This window comes from Chelonia mydas, chromosome 8 (assembly GCF_015237465.2).
Source record: "Chelonia mydas isolate rCheMyd1 chromosome 8, rCheMyd1.pri.v2, whole genome shotgun sequence".
Lineage (NCBI taxonomy): Eukaryota > Metazoa > Chordata > Testudines > Cheloniidae > Chelonia > Chelonia mydas.
The window spans coordinates 72,866,101-72,878,873 of record NC_057854.1 but is presented as its reverse complement, the minus strand read 5'-3'; the positions used below and the strand labels follow the sequence as shown (position 1 = coordinate 72,878,873).

The window sequence follows — 12,773 nt, the reverse complement described above, 5'->3', positions numbered from 1 at the left end:
TTGTTAAATTTACTTGTGACCATATTAAAGTAATGAATATAAATCATTCTAATTGATGTTAGCCCTAAAAGTTGTCTAGAAAAGACAGGGATAATGTAAGAAAATGAAAGTACAGCATCTTTCAGCTTCATTAGAGATAAAGCTCTGGTGCGTAGGAGGGTGTGGGAGTTAAACTTGTATTTATAATTGAAGAAACTAACGTGGTTCTTGCAAGCCCTGTTACAACTATAACTAAGCCACAATATAGTCACTGTTGTAATTACTTGCCGTAGAAATAGAATGTTAAATCAATAGAGCTCTATTTCTTTTTAAAAAAGAATCTTCTTGCTATTTTCCCATCTGCACAAATGGCAAATATTCCCAAAGGTGTAGAAACCTAGAAGACAGTCCACTCCTCACAATTACAACTTTTTCTACAAAATGCAATTAATAAAAACCCCAAGTATTTACAAGATTTTTATAAGAGAACAGGCTTACAAAACCTACAAGTTGTGCTTGGATTGTTTCTATAGAACTTAAAGGCACATATAATACCACAGTGTTCCCTTTAAAAAAACCCTTACAACACACACACACACACAAAACCAGACACACCTGTAAGGGAATATGAGTTTGGTGTGACAACCATGAAAAGGTAAATTTGTATAAGGCTATTGACAGGACTTAAATTCTCATGTATTTCCTGGAACCCCCTATGTTCCCCCCGTCCCCCATTTGGGGCTCAGGGCTTCAGCCCCATAGGTTTAAAAATATTTACTGAAGCTCTGCTCTGGACAGCTCTGGCTGAATTTAAGCCCTGGCTATTGATCATATTACATCTGGAAACAGCATATTGCACAGTAGGGGGTTGTTATGATATAATGCTTTTAATGTAATATGCAACTTCAAAATGTGTAGGAGTTGAGTTTCTCTGGAATCAGTCTGACCTGGAATTCTCTGTCTCCAATTTCTCAGTGTTGTCTGAATGTAGCTTTAAATAAATTCAATAAACTAAGCTATTATATATCTAATTTTGGGTCTGGGCTCTTAACTTTTAATCCAAAACATAACAATTAGGGAAATAAAACACCACCACCACTCCCCAAAGACATTTCTACAATGGGGAAAATTTAGCTGCCAGGCTGGTATCAGCAGCTGCTATTGTTTGTTATCCAGTCATTCACAAAGGCCCAAATCCCATTCCCAGAGAAATTAATGTGTTTTGCTGCCGAGTTCAGTGGGAATAGGATTTGGCCCAGTGTAAAAAGCTGCTTTTTAAAAGTGACTTGCAAAGAAAATCATATCGGTTTCTGTGCTTATTTCTCTTTTATGATGCATAAATAAGGCCTGAAAGATTAATTATTTATTTGCTTGGCTTTCTATTTGATTTTTATATTAGAAATTAGGAATGGAATTTTCAAAACACACTAACTAGTGGCCCAACTCTACTTCTATTAAATGCTGAATGCTTCTGAAAATCCTACAGTTGGGTCTTGTCCACCCTGTTTTTCCTGGACAACTGAAGAACTACCAATGTCATGATACCCAAAATACCAAGAGAGTGAAACATGAGCATTAAAATTAACAGCTAATTTATTTGATAGCTTCTGAAATAGTAATGAATACACTTCATTCTCTACTATGCTTAGTTATACAGTGTTCGATACTAGCTCGGCTATACCCATTGTGAGGAATGGATGATTTTCCTAGTGTAGATAAGACTATAGAGTTTTCTAGGCTAGACAGTGCCTAGACATTTAATGAACCTCCCCCCCCCCCAAAAAAAAAAAAAAAAAAAAAAAAACCCTAAGAAAAAACAAACCCATCCAGATCTTTATCCATCATAAAGAAATAAGAATTCACCCACATTTTTCCCCTGTACAGGTCACCTACATAGTAATAATACTTTGAAAGTTTGTAAAACACCATCCATCAGAGATATTCAAAGCCCTTTGCAAATAGGGATTAATTTTACAATAGCCCTATGAGATAGAGTGGGAGGGATTATTTTCTCTGCTTAAAAGATGGAGGAGATGACACACGGACAGGTTTAGCATTTTTCCCAAAGTAACACACCAAACTGGTGGCAGACCCATGAGTAGAGCTCAGGATCTGCTGAATCCCAGAGCTGTGTTAGCCACATGTTCTCTCTGGGCTGTATGCACAAAACCATCGATAACACCCAAGACCACCATTTGTAAGTATGAAAAAACGCACACACATTCTGATTTTATATTAAGCAGTTCGGGTTACCAGCAGGAAAGGGGTATTTTGATATTTTCAAATGACTTCAGGTTGGATGACAGGTGCTTCAATCCCAGCCATCTCCAAATGAACTGCAGCTGACAATTTGTTTCAATACAATATAATATTAAGTTCTGTCTTTCATGAGATGTTATTAAATTTCAAATAAAGCTAATGTTTATCTTTTTATTTAGCTTGAGTTTAGAGAGCCTTTGATTGGTCTCTGTTTACTCACAGTATGTTTGCATTAGAGAGCAATGCTTGACTTGTGTAGTATGTAAATTGTGGGTCCACAAGTAAGTTTACATTTTACATTTGGCTTCCTAATGATCATATAAAAGCCTTATTTCCATGTAAACAAAGGTACATTTGATGTAGGTGTTGCTTAATAGCACTTTAAGGGGAAAGCTATTAAGTACTTTAAAAGAAAAAATTGTAACAAAGCAGTTTGCAATTTAGAGATTTGGATTTAAACCATGAACTACCCAAGTTATACATCTCCCCCTGCACCACAACCCCAGGGCAGACAAGCTTGTCTCTGTCACCAACAGAAGTTGGTCCAATAAAAGATATTACCTTACCCAGATACTAGTCTGAAGCGGATAGTAACACATTTTGGATCATCTGAACACCCTGCAGTGAAGTCAACACCCTTCCCCGTCTTAACAGCAGAACAAAATCTGCCAGAGTTTCTTTCGTGTTGATGTAATCTGGGATTGGTAGGGTTTGCAGGGGTAGTTCTCAAGGTACCTCGGGCCATGTCTACACTACAAACATTGACCACTGCAAGTTATGTCAGCATACAGCCGCCATAGTTAGTATATCGCTTGTGCGCGTGTATGCTTGGCTCCTTGTGTCCTTCTGCGTGTACTCACCAGAAGTGCTTGTGTCTATGCACAGTGCTGTGTACCATGGGTAGATATCCCACTGTGCACGGTCTTTTGGGACGTTTTGGCAATGCATGGTGGAGCAGAAACAAGTTGCTCAGGAGTGACTGGGAACAAAGGGTCAAGTTCCCAGCGTGCAATTTTCTCCATCCCATATTGTCATCTACATCCCATAATATTAGCACCTTTTTGAAAAATCCAGTGAACCCACAGGGCCCTCTTTACCGTCCGCCCTCCCTGACAGAACCATTGAACCAACAGCTCTGTACTATTGTCATGAGTATTGCAGGCACAGGACACATGATCCTCCAGTATTTGCAGAGCTGTAAGAAGAACCGAATCAGCAGGAAACATGGTGATTTCTTGGAAGACAGACTGCTGTGGGACATAGCAAGAACCAATTTAAGGCTGTTGGTGGCATTCATGGAGCAGCTGCAGATGTGCCAATTCTGGGTCTGAGAAACAAGAACTGACCGATGGGATCACATCATGATGCTGGTTTGGGACAATGACCTGTGGATGCAAAACTTTCAGATGTGGAAGGCCATGTTCCTGGATCCGTGCGCCAAACTCACCCCAGTCCTCCCATGCAGAGACACCAGAATGAAAGTTGCATTGACAGCAGAGAAGCAAGTGCCAATTGCACTGTGGAAACTTGCAACAGCGGATTCCTTAAAAGTCAGTGGGAAATCATTTTGGAGTTGAAAAATTCATTGGGGGGCGGAGGCGGGGGGGAAGGGGCATTGTCATGCTAGTGTGCAGGGCCACTAATTGTGTCCTGCTTTGCAGGACTGCGATGATGCAATGTACAGGACATAGTGGATAGATTTATAGCAATAGGAGTCCCAAACTGTGATGGAGCAATAGACGGCATGCATATCTCTATTGATCACCAGGGATGCTTCACTGACATCAGTGTTGGCTGGCCAGAGAAAGTGCATGACTAAGGCTACAATTTTGTCATGGACATCTTTAGTAAGAGTCATGGACAGGTCACGGGCAATTAACAAAAATTCACGGACACCATGACCTGTCCCTGAGTTTTAGTAAAAATATCCGTGACAAAACAGGGAGGGAGGGTTCAGCATCTTGCCCTGCTGGTTGGGAGCTGCGGCCCCTGCCCTCTGGCTGGGAGGGACCCACACCTGTGGTGGTTGGAGAGCTGCTGGGGGATCCCCCCTCCGCTGTCCACAGCATCTGGGGAGCTGCCGGTGGTGGTAGAGGTACCTTGCAGCTCCTGGCCACCAGGGGAGGTGGAGGTACCCTGCAGCTCCCAGCAGCTGCAGGCTGAAGTCACAGAGGTCTGCGGAAGTCATGGATTCCATGACCTCCATGACCAAATCGTAGCCTGATGCATGACACTCGCATCTTTAAGAATACAGAGCTGTTCAGAAAACTACAAGCAGGGACATTATTTCCTGAATGGCAGATTACCATTAGTGATGCTGAAATGCCAGTAGTGATCCTGAGGGACCCAGCCTACCCCTTGATCCCCTGGTTCATGAATATGTACTCCAGCCACATTAACAGCAGCACCACAAAAAGATTCAACTACCGGCTCAGCAAGTGCAGAAGGACAGCTGAAGGTGTTTTTGTTAGACTGAGGGAATGATGGCATTGTTTATTCACAAGACTGGATCTCCGTGAGAAAAATATCCCAATGGTTATAGCTGCCTGCTGTGCCCTGCGTAACATCTGTGATGCAAAGGGAGAAAAGTTGCTGCTGGATGGAGTGGATTGTCGGTCTGCTGAGTTTGAACAGCCAGACAAAGGTCTATTAGAAGATCTCAATATGGAACTATACAGCTGAGGGAGGCCTTCAGAGAGCACTTTCATAGTGAGGCACAGTAACGCGTTGTGGTGTACTGTGCTTTACCTGGCCCTCCTGTTTTGGGGCCTGCTAGGAACTGCATGCTGCTTGGTGTACATTTGTGAATATAACACTGTCAATGGCCCTATTAATTTTGTGGTGCTTGTTGTACACTTATGATTATTACACTGTTTGTCACCAGTCCTATGAGTGGTGTCATGCTGTACAGTAACATGTAACTAGATGCTTTCTGTACCACTAAGCATTCTGCACTGAATTATTTTCCAATTAATAAAATTTTATTGAGTAACAAAAGCAGTGGGGAAAAAAATCTGTGCAGTGTAAAAGCAAATACATGCAAAACTTAATAAATTAATAGTACAGAACTTAACAAGGGGAAAGAACATTCGTGTCCATTTTATCTACACATGTATCAATTGTGGTTCTCACAGATCAGCATATGCGAAGCTGTAGCTGTCCTTAATGTCCCCCAGTATGGAGGATAGGGACGTGGCCCCTGACACCACATAGAATGTTGAGTGGGGGGAAGGCGTAGGAAGATGCTGTAATGGGAGTTCTCCATGGACTGCAAAGGGAGGTGAGCCTGCGATTGTTGAATCTGCAGGTCCACAAGAGTCTGCCGCATCTTTGTTTGCTGCTGTAGGACTCATTATGTCCTGGTGCATCTTCCTCTCCTTTTCCTGCTGGGACTCCTGGGCCTTTCCCAGTCTGCTCTTCCCTTCTCAATGTAGCCTGAAATATTCATCCTCCAGGCAGACGCTGACTTCCGCTGGCTCTGGTGGGTGCTTGACCCACCTCTGCCCCAGACTCCACCCCTGCCCCATCCCATTGCAACGCCTTCCCCAAATCCCAGCCCCACCCCCTTCCTGCCCCTCTTCCAACACCTTCCCCAAATCCCCGCCCCAGCCCCGCCTCCTCCCCTGAGTGTGCCGCATTCCTGCTCCTTTCCCCTCCCTCCCGGAGCTTCTTATGCCGTGAAACAGCTGTTTTGCATTGGCAAGCGCTAGGAGGTAGGTGGAGAAGCGGGGACATGGCGCGCTTAGGGGACGAGGCTGCGGTGGAGGGGAGGGGGGCAGGGATGGGAGGTTGGCTGTCGGTGGGTGCCCTGTGGCTGCTCCAGCCTTGGAGCACCCACGGAGTCGGCACCTATGCCTCCAGGCCCTCTGCTCAGGGTCTGGCACAGCACTGGGTTTGCAGGATCTCACTGAACATGTCATCCCAAGTCCTTTTCTTTCTCTTCCTCATCTGGCTCAGGTGTTCATGAGTATGGAGGGGGAATGCTGCATTTGCAGCAGCTACAGATAAACACACCGAGGTACCATTGTCAGTATAGTCACAATGGAAAGTGAAAGTTGAGGTTCAGGACTCCCTTCCTTTGCTCTCCAAAGTTTTAAACAATACATGCTTTTTGACATGTCTGCTTCAAAGTGTTTGTTTGTACACAGCATCACTCACAGCACTGCACTAACCCTTGTGAGTATGGTGCTACAGGCATGAAGAAAATCAGGAGGAATTGCTTGGTTGGATGAAACCATGAGTATAGGGCAATGGAACCGAACATAGTCACTGTTTCCCACAGGCAGTGGGGATTTTAGCTGATATCTCAGAGTAAAATAGCACAGTTGCTGTTAGCGCCGCCAAAGCCTACATCCTGCTAGCCTGTTAACTTTGGCAGGTTCCATTGCAGTAATCGCAGAGTAGCGTGGGAAAGTGTCCTACTGCGGAAGAAGAAATAAGGCTGCCATCCCTAGAAGCCTTTGGAAGAGGATTGCAGAGTACCTCCATGAACGTTATATCGAGATCTCTCAGGAGGATTCAAGGGACATCCCTGTGTACATAAACAAGCTGCTCCGCATGTCCCCTTGAATCTAACTCTACAGAGGAATGAAAAGCAGAGGATAACTCTACCTCTCTTTGTAGTACCGCTACCTCGTCTAGTCTGAGTAAATTAATGAAAAATCACTAGCTAAGTCCTACTAAGTTGGGGATGCCAGCAGAACATCATTGTAATGGGAAATTCATTTATACACTTACCTGAGGTTTTTTCCCCCTGCATCGGGCTCACCCGTGCTCAACTGGTGGGACTGACTGGACTGTGGTTGAGTCTCAAACAAGTCTCGGCTCATGGCATAGCTGGACCCCCCCCCCAGTTACATTTCCCACATCCTTTTCCTCTTCCTCCTCCTCACTGTTCATAGCAGACGTCTGGGTCTCAGCCTCCTCTGAGGTACCTATGGTGGCACACAGGGTGGCGGTGGGGTCTCCACCAAGTATGATATCATACGCCACCAAGTATGATATGCAGTTCTTTGTAAAAGTATCAGGTCTGTGGCTGGGCACTAGATTAACTGTTGGCCTCCCTGGTCTTCTGTTATGCCTGCCACACATTCTTCTCTTTCATGTGGCACTGCTGTTCATCCCTTTTCCTGCATCCCCATGCAATCTGCTCATTGCAGAAATGGACATCAGCTGCTCCACAGCTGTGAATGCACAGCCTCTTCTCTCCCCAGCCCCAGGAGATCCAATATTTCCTGTCTACTCCAGCTAGGCAATCAGGAAAAGGCATTTCAAAAATGTGCAGGGTTTTAAAGAGGGGGTAGTGTGGCACTTCCAGTCTCTGTGAGCATAGGTGTCGATTCCATGGCTGGAGCACCCATGAAAAAAAAATTAGTGGGTGCTTAGCCAGCTCCCCCATCCCTCCCAGCACCTCTTGCCTGCTGGCAGCCCCGCCAATCAACTCTTCCCCCCTCCCGCCCAGTGCCTACTGCCCACTGCAAGCAGCTGTTTTGCAGCGTGCAGGAGGCTCTGGGAGGGAGGAGGAGGAGTGGGGATGGGGCAAGCCCAGGGAAGGGGTCAGAACTGGGCGGGAAGAAGCAGGGCCGGGGTGGGAAGAGATGGGGCCTGGGGCAGAGCAGGGGGAAGCTGGCACTTATGTCTGCGACCCCTGAGCAGTGGAGTTCACAACTGTGACCAGAGTGGTCAGTATTGGGCATCGTGGGACAGCAGCTGGAGGATGGTTAGCGTTGACATAGGTCATGCAGTGTCTACATTCACGCTATGTCGAGCTCAGTACGTCGACCATTTGAGGAGGTAACGTTACTCCATGGCACTAACAGTGCGCTTTTATTGTTGGAGACAAATTTAAGTGTAGACAAATGTACAACTAGGTCAACGCAAGCTGGCTTACATCAACCTAACTTTGTAGCGTAGACCAGGCCTTAGTATGGGGCTTTAGTAAAGGCAGGAATAAGTGTTGCCCTAATGCCCCTCTTTTAAATGCCACTGCCGAAAGCAATTCATGCCAGGGGAGAGAAGACGCTCCCTCATTCTACTCCATGGTATTTACGCCAATTTTCAGACTGAGGTATTTGGTACAGATATTGTTTTATATCGTCTCAAAACTGTTTGTGCGTTATTAGTGAGGAATCAAGAAAGGAACTAAAAAAATGGCAATAAGCGGGAAATTTGGGGGCTGCTCTAACTTGTGCTTTGCTGCCATGTCCCTTTATGGGCTATTTTGCTGCAGCCCAGAATTGGAGCCAGAGTCTCAAGTATTTGAAAACATGGAACCTAGTAGCTGAACTACTCCACCAAAGAAATTCAGGATCTTTGTCTCCTGAGCTAATATATTTAATTCTGGCGTATTTATCCTTAACGAAAGAGGATTTTGTGTTCCCACTAGATTTAACTTGTTACAGCCTGAATATGTCTAAGGCCCTGTCTTCACTAGCACGGGTTGCCGGATAGCTACACTGGGCATCTTTAACTCCACTCATGGATTCATTTTTTCATATGGTTCTGTTTGTACATTGTTCATATATAAATAGTTACTGACAAAAGTATAAAGTTATTAAAAATATGTATATTTCATTTAGTAGACACTCTTATTTTAATGCCAGAGATTAAACACCTGCTCCAGCAGTTAGTGTTAACATTAAAGGCACTTGCATGTATAAATCCCCTTTGTGCTGAGATGAGAGAATATCCCTTAGGGGTTATTGGTAAATTAATTAACCAAAAAGGTTAACAGTTCAGGCCATGGTAAAATCTCCTCTCAAAGCACAGGAATTCACCCTTACAACCTCCATTTTCACTGCTAATATTTGCATGGCCAGATTGAGAAAACAGCCCTAAAGGACAATTCACTGGCGGCTGCTTCTGTTTAGACTCATCTTATTACTGTATAAACCTCTGTGGAGGGGGATAAGGATAGACATGTCCCTCAGTGTAATTTCCAAAGTGTTATTAAACTCTACCTCCACAATATACAAAAACTTGGTTTTAAACCTCATACATGAGAAACCTACCAGAAGCTAGAGAAAATTACCCCCCCCCCTTTAATTTATAACAATATAGTATCAGGACAAAAATATTTGTAAAGAACAAATAATCTAAGCCAGCATTTCTCAAATGTGGCCACCATGGCCACATGAGGCCACCAGGGGCTTTTCTTACGGCCACAGCCTCCTGGGTCTAATGGGGGGGAAGGGGAGGACAAAGTAGAGGTCCCTCCCGCTCCCTGTTGCTCCTGATGTACTTCCTTGGTGTTGGTTGCTAGGGCCGCCAACAGGGGTTAGGCCAACGTGTGGGGCACCACACTGGGGGAGCTGGCAGCCGGTGAATTCCCCACCTACCTGGTGTGGTGGGGCTCAGGCTCCGGGCTCCAGGCCTGGGCTCTGGCTGCATGGCGGCAGGCCCCAGCATCTAGGCTGCAGGCTCTATTCCCCAGCTGCCTCCCCCGTCCTTCCATCCAGGGCTTAATTTGTCCCCAGGCTTGGCAGGGCTGAGTAAGACTGCTGTGAAAAGTGATACTTATATGTTGGTTAATATCACTTTTCACAGCAGACTAACTAGCTAGCAATAAATAAATTACAATGATTTGGATGTGTCTATGTGCATATTTATTTGTTTTTCCTAAAGCTAATTAAGTACTTCAGGAAAAAGTGTGAGAGCAGCCACCAGCAAAAGTCGGTGGCCACACTCTGAGGCCACCAAAAAATTTGTCCTGAAAACCTTAATCTATGTTAACAATAATGATTTAAAATAGTTTGGCAGAAAAAAATTTTAAAATCTAGTTTACTTTTCTCTGTGCATTTTACATTTATCTCAGCTTGGACACAGACAATAAACTAGACACTTCTATGTTAGTTTATAGTCCGATCTGCTCTCAGTGACCAGGCACACAGCTGTAATGTCTGAGCTGCAGGCCCTGCAAGTTAAAGTATATTTATTGGGAGAGCAAAGTTTGGATCTACACTCAACTTGATGACATTTGTCTATAATGCAATAACTTTTGAACACATCTGATTAATCCTAAATTTCAGGGAATGATCAACACATCCCTGGGCAGAAGAATCCTATTTATTTTGGTGGAAATCAGAAAAAACAGATGGGGGGAAATGTGTAGCATGCAGAGCCCCTTGCATCTGGTTAGCAGAGCCAAGCGCTTCAACCACCTCTGTGATTTTCTATAGATCAAAGAACTGGTTGATGGCAGCCATTAACACATTCCAGCACAACAATGCCTTCCAATACAGTTGAGAAATGTTAACACAGTAAGTAACTTATCTCCCACACAGCAAGAGAAGAAATAAGAATGGGGGACAATGATATAGGGGGAAGGAGGACATGGGGGACACAAAGCCCCTGGGCAAGTTGGGAGGGGTGTTGGAGTAACTGCAGGAAGTCTGTGAAATAGAGGGGGTGATACACAGAGTGCAAGCGTGTATGTGAGAGAGAGAGGGGTGTGTGTGTGTGGGGGGGGGGGGGGAGAATAGAAAAATGCAATGTTTGTAATAAATCAGCCTACAGAAGCAACAGTGTCTCTCTCTCACACACACACACACACACACACACACACACAAAGTGATATACTAACTTTTGTGGCTGTATGCCAACATAAACTTGCAGCAACCAAAGTTTGTTGCATAGACATGCCCCGACCTCTAGAATTTAAAACAAAAAACATCCTATTTCCAATCAGTGGTGTTTTGGGGGTTTTTTTTGTTTTGTTTTTAAAAGGAAAATATTTCTACTTGTCTGATGTTTTGTAACATTTGGGCCTATACTGACCTGACAATTAACATTAAGGCCCCAGTCTTAATGTTAATGGGCTCCACAGGAAGGTCCCTGTGTCCATGCAGAGCCCCACTAAAGTCTGTCTATGCACAAAAAGTTGCAGTATCAGGGCATAAGGTTAAACTGCTGATTATTATGTGTGTAAAATGTAACCTATAGTTCCATACCTAGAAAGTGCAGTGTGTTGTGGTATAGGAGGCTCTAACTGACTTTCTAGTTACACTTTATATACTTAAATAAGCATTGACATTTCAAGGGGAAAGAAACTGCTCCACCTGCTATGTGGGCAGCGCTAAGGCACAGAAAAAGACTAGTGTCCCGCTGTAAAATAATACACTGGTATCAATGGGATATTATTTGAAAACAGATTCACAGGAATGTTTAATGTTTGTTAGGAAAAACATGACAGAATTATTTCATTTTTAATAAATGTTTCTAAAAAAGGGAGAGGAAAAAAAAAACATTGAAAGTGTTGCGAGAAAAGAGTACTTCTCTTCTGTACAATCTCCTTTCAGTTTATTTCTCCAGAGGTGACTGAAATTTGCTATATGATCCCAGATATGTCTCATCACAAAATAAATGGATGAGTGTTTAGAGAAACAGGAAAACACTTCCTAGCTTTTATAAAAGAGCATATAGGTTCACATCTGCTATAAACAGATACAATCTAGGGCAATAAAGTATGCCCTACCAGCCTATGCCTATTTAAAGGAAATTGTCAACTCATCATCTCATAAATTGGGGTGGGGGGGGGAGATTAACTAAAAACTAGATGTTGTTTCAGGTTTATAGTTTTGCAAATACATTTTCCTGTTTTGAAAAAGGAATCAAATGGGAAACAGACGAAGACCTTGATCCTGCAAACATGCAAGTACTCCCACTGAGTTCAATGGGCACAGCAAACATCACTATAAATTAATGTTTTATTCACTTCTCTCCATAAAATAGGAGAAAAAAGACATATGTGAAAGTGTCAGTTTTAATGTAGATAGACAATACTCCACAATTTTAGCTTAATTTTAAATTGTACTTTGATTTTCAAAATACACCTATCCATATACTTAAGGTGGTCATATAGTAAAGGCAATTAAAACATTACAAAATAAAGCATTACGCAACCAGCCCATCAGGACTATCAATGGGTATCCCTTCCAAACACCTAACCCTGCTCCTTCTAAAAGCCTGTGAGAACAGCTGGTCATGAAGGTCAGCAGGCCTGTGCTCTGTTGAACTAAGGGAGAAGCGAATCCCAGAGTGTCCCCTAAAACCACCCTGTGCCTCCAGTTCCCTTGCATTTAAACCAGGGGGCTGTTAGCTCAAGTGGATCTCAGCTGCTCTGATATCACGACAAGGACAGAGGAGATTTTCAGATACTCAGGACCCAAACGATATAAGGTTTTATTAATCAAAATCAACACCTTGATTGATTGCTCCCAGAAATGTTGTTCCTTCATATGTTCTAAGGCCTCGCTCTTACAAAGTATTACCCGAGTGCTTCATTTTAGGCACTTCATTGTAACTGAGTCTCCTGGGGTAGTCAGTGGAGCCACTCAACATTATTGTATCTTTATTATGCTTAACCTTACACATTGTAAAAGTTTCATTATTTTAAGAGACTTTTATAAAGTGCATAAACCCCACCTAAAACATAGGGGATGAGAGGGCCAATAATGACAAAATGCAGAGTAGTTTATTTGATCATTAAGAACATATCTGCTCTAGAACAGCAGCCTGTGACAGCAATGGACAGTTCA

The 12,773-nt window shown here is 43.6% G+C and overlaps 1 protein-coding gene across 2 annotated transcripts in view; it reads right to left on the bottom strand.

The window, feature by feature from the left end:
* BCAR3 (BCAR3 adaptor protein, NSP family member) overlaps positions 1-12,773 on the bottom strand; it is a 96,340-nt gene that overhangs the window by 65,513 nt on the left and 18,054 nt on the right. The gene's annotated exons all lie outside the window — the stretch shown is intronic.